Source organism: Notamacropus eugenii, chromosome 1 (genome assembly GCF_028372415.1).
Source record: "Notamacropus eugenii isolate mMacEug1 chromosome 1, mMacEug1.pri_v2, whole genome shotgun sequence".
Classification (NCBI taxonomy): Eukaryota; Metazoa; Chordata; class Mammalia; order Diprotodontia; family Macropodidae; genus Notamacropus; species Notamacropus eugenii.
In genome coordinates, this window is record NC_092872.1 from 349,857,326 (window position 1) to 349,865,891 (window position 8,566).

The following is an 8,566-nucleotide window of genomic DNA, read 5'->3' on the forward strand; positions in this document are numbered from 1 at the left end:
AAACAGACTGTTCATATCCTTTGACCATTTATCACTTGGGAATGACTCATATTCTTATAGATTTGACAGAGTTCTTTATCTATTAGAGATATTGAGACTTCATCTAAGAAACTGTCTATAAACATTTTCCTAATTTTTTCTGCTGTCCTTCTGATCTTGGCTATGTTGGTTTTATTTGTACAAACCTTTTTTAATTTAATGTAATCAAATTTATTCATTTTACACCACACAATGCTTTCTTGTTTAATAAATTGTTTGCCTCTTCATAAGTCTGGTAAGTAATATGTTCCATGTTCTTCAGATTTTCTTGTACTTATATCTAGGTCATGTATCCATTTTGACCTTATATTGGTAAATAGTTTAAGATACTGGTACATGCTCAATTTCTGCGAAACTGCTTTCCAGCTTTCCCAGCAATTTATACCAAATAGTGAATTCTTATCCAAAAACTCAAGTCTTTTACACTTGTCAAACACAAGGTTACTATAGTAATTTGCTGCTGTAGATTGTATGTCTACTCTGTTCCACTCATCTACTATTCGGTTTCTTAACCAAGTACCACAGATAGTTTTGGTAATTACTGCTGTATGTATAGTTTAAGATCTGCTGCTAAACCTAATTACTTTATATTTTTTCATTAGTTCTTTCTATATTCTTGACCTTTTGTTTTTCTAAATGTATTTCGTAAATATATTTTCTAATTCAGTAAAATAATTTTTGGTACTTAAATTGGGATGGCATTGAAAATATAGATTAATTTAGGTAAAATTTTCATTTTTTGTTATATTGACCCTGCCTACCATGAGCAATTAATATTTCTCCAGTTACTTAAATCTAATTTTATTTATATAAAAAATTGTTTATAATTTTGTTTATATTGTCCTGATTTTCTTTTGGCAGGTATACTCCCAAGTATTTATATTATCTAGAGTTATTTTAAATTGGGTATTTCTCGATATCTCTTCCTCCAGGGTTTTGTTGGTGATATATAGGAATGCTGATGATTTATGTGGGGTTACTTTATATCTACTCCTACTTTGCTAAAATTACTAATTGTTTCAGTTAACTTTTTGATTGAGTCTTTAGGATTTTCCAAGTATATCATCGTATTGTCTACAAAAAGAGATAATTTTATTACCTCATAGCCCATTATGATTCCTTCTATTCTTTTTCTTCTCGTGTTGGTACTGCTAGAATTTCCAATACAATACTGAATAATATTGGTGACAGTGGGCATCCTTCTTTTACACCTGATCTAGATAGGAAAGCTTCTAATTTATCCCCATTACAAATAATACTTGCTAATGGTTTTAGGTAGATCCTAAACTTGACGAAAAATCCATTTATACATATACTTTCAAGTGTTTTTAATGGAAATAAGTATAGTACTTTATCAAAAGCTTTTTCTGCATCTTTTCATAAAATATGATTTTTGTTACTTTTATTATTGATATATAATCTATTAATAGTTTTCCTTATGTTAAATCATCTCTGCATTCCTAGTATAAATTCCACTTGGTCACAATGTACAATCTTTGTAATGTATTGTTGTAATCTCCTAGTTAGAATCTTTTTTAGGATTTTTGTATGCATGTTCACTAATGAAACTGGTCTATAATTTTCTCTGTTTTTACTTTTCCTGGTTTAGGTATGAATAGCATGTTTGCTTCATAAAAGGAATTTGGTAGAACCCTTTCTTTGCCCATTATTTTAAATAATTTATTTAATATTGGAATTAGTTGATCTTTAAATGTTTGATAGAATTTACTTATAAATCTGTCTGGTCCTGGTGCCTTTTTCTTAGGATGCTCATTATATGGTCTGTTCAATTTCTTTTTTCTAAAATAAATCTATTTAGATATTCTATTTCCTCTTCTGCTAATCTAGGCAATTTATATTTTTGTAAATATTCTTCCATTTTACTTAAATTGTTAAATTTGTTGGCATGTAATTGGGCAAAATAACTCCTCATAAATGCTTTGATTTCATTTTGTTAGTGGCATATTCACCCTTTTCATTTTTAATACTAGTGATTTGATTTTCTTCTCTTAAAAAAAAATCATTAACCAATGGTTTATGTATTTTATTGTTTTTCCCCCCATAAAACCAACTCCTAGTTTTATTAATTCAATGGTTTTCTTCCACTCAATTTTATTAATCTCACCTTTAATTTTAGGATTTCCAATTTAATGTTTAATTGGGAATTTTTAGTTTGTTTTTGTAGCTTTTAAAATTCATTTTAAAATTAAAACCCAATTCATTGGCCTATTCTTTCCTTATTTTATTGATGTAAGCATTGAGATAGAAATTTTCCTTTTGCTGTATCCTATAGGTTTTGATATGTTGCCTTATTATTGTCATTCTCTTTAATGAAATTATTGGTTATTGCTATGATTCAGGTTCTTTTAACCCACTTGTTCTTTAATATTAATTAAGTTGTTTAATCTCCAGTTTGTTTTTATTCTGTGTCTCTGTTTCTATGTGCTGGGCATTGTCCTAAGTGCTGGGGATACAAATAAGAAAAAGAGATAGCTCCTGCCCTCAAGGAGTTTGCAATCTAATTAGGAAAGACAACACAAAAAAGGAAGTTGAAAAGGGTGGGAATTTTCTGTGGAGGCATTGTTCGGTGGAGTCAAAGCTAAGTACAGCAGCTGATGGAAAATGGAGTTAATTATACTCAGCACAACTGAGTGTAATACATATAAAATAGAGGACTTCGAGAATTTCTAATGGAAAGACCAGAAGTGAGCAATCTCTTTGAAATACAAATACGGAAGTTGTGAGAAACAGAAAAAGATAAATACATTTGACTAATTGGAAGAAATTTTATGATGAATTGTTTACATTTTTATAGGGAGAAAAGCAGGTCCTTTTAGAACTCTTAATATTTTCAACAGCCATAGACAGAAGACCTTGGGGTGTGGTTCTGTTCAATTTTGATGATCTTTGAAGAGAAGAAAGAAATAGTAAGAATAAGGAAATATATTAGGAAGGAAAGGAGGAAGAAGGAAAAAGAACTTATTTCACATAATAGGGGGTGCATGAGATGAAAACTATATGTACATAGAATAAAGGGTGTGTGGAATTATGAATATCACTTTCATTTGGGCTAGGAAAATGAGCATACACACAGAATGTAATGAGGAAGAACATTCATCTTAGGGGCCTCGAAGTCTACCTAGGCCAACCCGTCATTTTATGGGCAAAGAGACTGTTTCAGAGAGGTTAACTGCCTTGTCCAAGGTTGTACAGCTAGTAAGACTCAGAAGTAGCATTTGAACTTGGATATTCCTGACCCCAAATCCAAACTGCCACCCACCATGGCATGCGTGGATGGTGGGGAAATGACTTCATGCAGGGAGCTTAGTTAGAAGGCATTTGGTGTAATCTTATTGATAATAAGGGCCTGAGCTAATAAGGTAGGGGGCTTTGGTAGCAGACAGGGTTATGGTAGAAATATTGTGAAGGCAGAATCTGTAGAACTTTGAAACTGATTGGATTTAGGATGCAAAAAGAGGGAGGAGTCAAAGATAACTAAGATTTCAGTGGAACTGAGGTGGGGAAAATGGTGCTGCTACTCACAGAAATAGGGAAGTTGGGAGGAAGACTTGATTTTGAGGTAAATGATGATTAAATTTGGTTTGAGATATGTCGTTCCTGCTTTGGGAAACTGGTACTATTCTGAGAAGGCACCTTGCCAGGAAACCACTGTACCTTCAATTCAATCAAGTTCATTTAAAGATAAAGATCAGATTGGGCTTTCAAAAAAAAAAGGAAGAAAGAAAGAAATTGACCTCAGTAAGGAACTGGGAAAGGCAAGGAGAAGGGAGAGGAAGAGTTAAAATAAAGGGTAGTCTAGTTGAGGGAGTAGTTGTAAAGAAAACAAATTGATATTGAGGATAAAGTATGAAGGGGAGATAAAAATGAAAGAAATTAAAATTGGTGATTAAGGAAGGGGCAAGAGGAAGAGAAGAGAGAATGTGAAGTAGAAATAGCCTGAATTATAGATCACTAGTGTTAAGCAAACTTTTTCCCCCATGTTATTTGTAGACAGGGAGCAGGGAAAGAAAGGAAGGAAGGAAACAATCAGTGAGTGCCTGTTATGTGCAAGAATTTTACAACTACTGTCTTATTTGATCCTCATAACAACCCTGGGAAATAGATGTTATTATTATCTTATTTATTATCTCCAAACAGGTTAAATGATTTGCCTGGGGTCACAAAGCTAGTATCTAAGGTGAGATTTGAGCTCATGTCTTTCTGATTCTAGGCTCTATAGTCTATCCACTGTGCCACTGAACTGTATGTAAGAGAAGAAAAAGTACAAAAGGACAGGATAGAGGAAAATACACAATTAGCAATTATGACCATAAATATGGATGGGATAATTTTACCCATAAAATGGAATAAATAGCAGATAAATAAACATCAGAAAGAATAGCAGATAGACATTAGAAAATAGGCTGACAATATGTTTACACTCGAGGAAATACACTAGAAACACAAAGTTAAACACAAAGTTTTACACAAAGTTAAAGTCGGGCCGGAGCAAAATTTATTGTTTTAACCGAGGTAAAAAGAAGTCAGGGGTTCATTTCCCAGTGGCAGGTAGGTGGCACTGTAAAATGGAAATAATAATAGCCTGTACCTCCGAGCGTTATTGTGAAGATCAACTAAGATAATTTTTGTAGAATACTTAGCACAGTGCTTGGCATATGCTGTTATTCAGTTGTTTCAGTCATGTCCAGATCTTTGTGAACTCATTTGGGGTGTTCTTGACAAAGATATTGGAGTGTTTTTCCATTTCCCTCTCCAGCTCATTTTACAGGTGGGGAAACTGAGGGAAGCAGGGTTAAGTGACTTGCTTAGGGTCACACAGCTAATAAACGGCTGAGGCCAGATATAAACTTATGTCTTCCTGACTCCAGGTCCTGTGCTCTATCCACTGCCACACCTAGCTGCCCACTTGCAAGTAGTAGATAATTAATAATTACTTATTCCCCTCCCTCAGTAGAATAGTAATCAAAGGATATAAGCAGTTCCCAAAAGAAGAATTGCAAACTATTAACAAGCATATCAGGGAATAAAAAGGAATTGAACTATAAACAAAGGAAACCCAGGACCAGATGGATTTAGAAGTGAATTCTATCAGAACAATTCTAATATTAAGCAAAGAAAGCATGTTTTCAGACTCTATGATAAAGGTTTAAGTCTTGATAACTATACCACGGAGAGAGGAAAAGGAGACAATTGACCAGTATCTCTAATGAATATTGGCATAAGGATCCTGCATCCTTATATATGGTTGAATGACCTTTCTTTTTGAATTTGACATCATTGAAGTAGAGCAGTGGTGTCAAACTCAACTAGAAAGGGATCCTTTCTGGACACAAACTGACTTAGAAAAAGCACAAATTTACATTATGTCATGTATTTTTATTTATTTTGTTAAATATTTCCCCATTTAACTATTTTGCCCTGCAAGTGGGAGTTTTGCAGGCTACTTCCTTTTGACACTTCTGATCTAGAGAACCTGTGATGAAGGATATTATCCAAGCATGTTACAGAGAGATGAAAGACACAATGAAAAAAGAAATTTGTGTGGTATTTTGTGGATCTGTTTTGCTTGACTATGCTTATTTGTCGTAAGGATTTTTTTCTCTTAGCTTTTAAATGGGAGGAGACTTTTTGGGATGAGTTAAATAATAAAGCATACCCCCACACCCCCATAGGGCCATTGTAACATTAAAAATATATATACAGAAGAGAACAGAAGGAAATTTAAAAGGAACTACAAATGAGCAGGACAATTTTGAAAGGAATGTGTAGAATTATTATAAGCTTTTTTTAAAAAGCATATTATATGTAATAGAGATTCATGATTTCATACAAAATCTCTTTTTATGTTCTGCTGTGTGTGTGGCCAGCCCGTCAGAGCAAGGGAGGAAATTGGTGGGGACTGCATAAGGGGAGAAAAGGACTCCTGGGGAAGGGGGGTGTTAGCAGCCACTTCAAGTTTGAGTCCACTTTCCTCAGAGTCTGAGTGTATGTGCAGAGGGGAGTGTGAACTTCACAGTTTGGGAGGAAATTATTCTACTCTGGTCTTTGCTATATATTGAAGGAAAAAAAAATATTGTATTCTGTATTTTAGGCATAATTCTGCCAGAAACAGTTTTTATGAACATTATTTTAAATTTAAGCATTTTTCTACTTGAAGAGAAATGTCCAACTGGCATACCCTCAGATAGCTTTCTCTAATATGAGATATTTTAAAGTAACATTTATAGAAGTCTTGAACAAGGAAACTTTCACTGTTTAATAAAACCAATTTGAGATTAACATTCTATTTCATTTAATAAAACAGTAGTCAGTCTTTCCAGGATGCTTCTGGAGAATCATCCTTATAAGACCCCTAATACCCTTTTAACCAGTCCCCTCAAAGAGTTTACCCTTCAAAGGGTAATTCCCTAATCCCTTCATGAAATGGGGAAAAAAAGGTACTGCCCTTATTGAGTCATGTCCAACTCTTCATGACCCTATTTAGGATGTTGGCAAAAAGAATGGCAAAAATGGCCATTTCCTTTTCCAGCTCATTTTACAGATGAGAAAACTGAGGCAAACAGGGTTGTGATATACATATCAGGGTCATACTGTGTCTGAGGCTGCATTTGAACTCAGGTCCTCCTGACTTCAGGGCCAACACTTTACCCACTGTGCCACTTAGTTTCCTTTAATTGGGTCATAAATCAACCCCTCAAAGAGAAGGGGAAGATAATAACCTTAACTAGTTTGGTTGCCACCCTTAGCAATGTTCCAGGACCTTAGCTTTGTTTTTTTTTTTCTTTAGCTTTCGTTCTTGACAAACTTTCCTAAAAGAGCTAGAAAAGAACTTTAATGGAGGATATTATTTCCCAAGAAATTTGATCAAGGACTGTCACAGTTTCCTTTCAGGTAAGTCTGGAAAGAACTTTAGACTGGAGAAATAATTATTTCTTAACATTTCTAGGGGAACTAAAACAATTTTTTAATGTGATTTCTTGTATGCCTTCTCAGTAAATATCCCTTTATAAAAGCTAATTGATACTAATTGGCTAACTGGTATTGATGAGATATTAACTGATTAAATTATATTGGAAAGCACACCATGGGACCTACTAGGAAATCCTCAATTCCTCAGAGTTGCTTCTAGATCCCTGAGGGGAGAAATAGTTAGCCTTCCTCTGGGGACTTGCCAGTATATGCTGGGATTGGGAGGGTAAACCAAGAGCCTGTGCTCCATATAAAATGGAGCGTAGTGCCTCACCCCCAGATTGTTGTGAGACTCAAATGAGACAGTTGCATTGTCTTAAAGAGCAATAATATTTGTCAAAATTCTCAGCCACAATCTTCCATCAAATTTGGGCTATGAGGTTTCTTGGTAGTAAGGACCATTTCCCAAACTTAAATATATTCCAGAATTAGGATTACATTGACATTTAAAATACCATGGATCTGATAAGATGATACCTGGTGAGCAGGTGAACTGGTAGGAGAAAAACAAGATAATGTTTCATTTCTTATATTCATTTTATTACTATTAACAGGGCATGTCTATCCTGAAACAGGCTTGTATGCTGCTACTCTGAGGTCATTGCCATAACATGAAAGGATATTTTCACCAATTTAGAAGGTAGCATCATCACATGGATCAGATAGCATGATCCAGAATGATTTTTAGTGGATTCAGAGCTTTATTCATGTGGGTATGGTTTGATAAGATGATCAAAAGCTGTAATATGTCCCACACATAGTCAAAAACACATTCCATCTCAGGCTGATCTTAAGGTTGTTGTCAAACATTCCATATACTTAAGTTAAAATACAGTACATTGACTATGCATATCTCTTCCCTCAGGTTCCCTGTTTTAATCAGTGAATATTGGTCTTGAGCCTTCCTGGTCAGGAGACAAATCAAAGCTACAAAGAGCATATCCCTAGCAGTACTCTAAATGGTTTCACCAGGAGTGTTATGATCCTTCATTTTTTGTCTTGTGGTCAGTAACAGGTTCATCTATTCACTCTCTGTCAGTCATGTCAATCACTTCTTTCGGTACCTGTCTACATGGTCATGGCCCCATATCTACAGTTTTAATTTTTTTGTCACAGGATTAGATAACACTGGAACCATCTCTTGGCTAACACTGGCATAAGAAGCAACATTCAGCTTAAATGAGCTGATGCAAAGTGAAGTCAACAGAATCAGGAGAACTTTGTATACAGTAACAGCAACGTTGTACAGTTGTGAATGACTTTGCTCTTCTCAGCAATACAGTGATCCAAGACAATTCCATGATGAAAAATGCTATCCACTGCCAGGGAAAGAACTGATGGAGTCTGAATACAGATCAAAGCTTATTCTTTTTCACTTTCTGTATTTTTTCATGTTTTTTACCCCCTTTGGGCCAGTGTCTTCTTTCACAGCATGACTAATACAGTAATATATTTTGCATGACTGAACATGTATAGCCTATATCAAATAGCTTACTGTCTCAGGAAGTGAGGAGGGTGAGGGAGGGAGAGAGAAAAT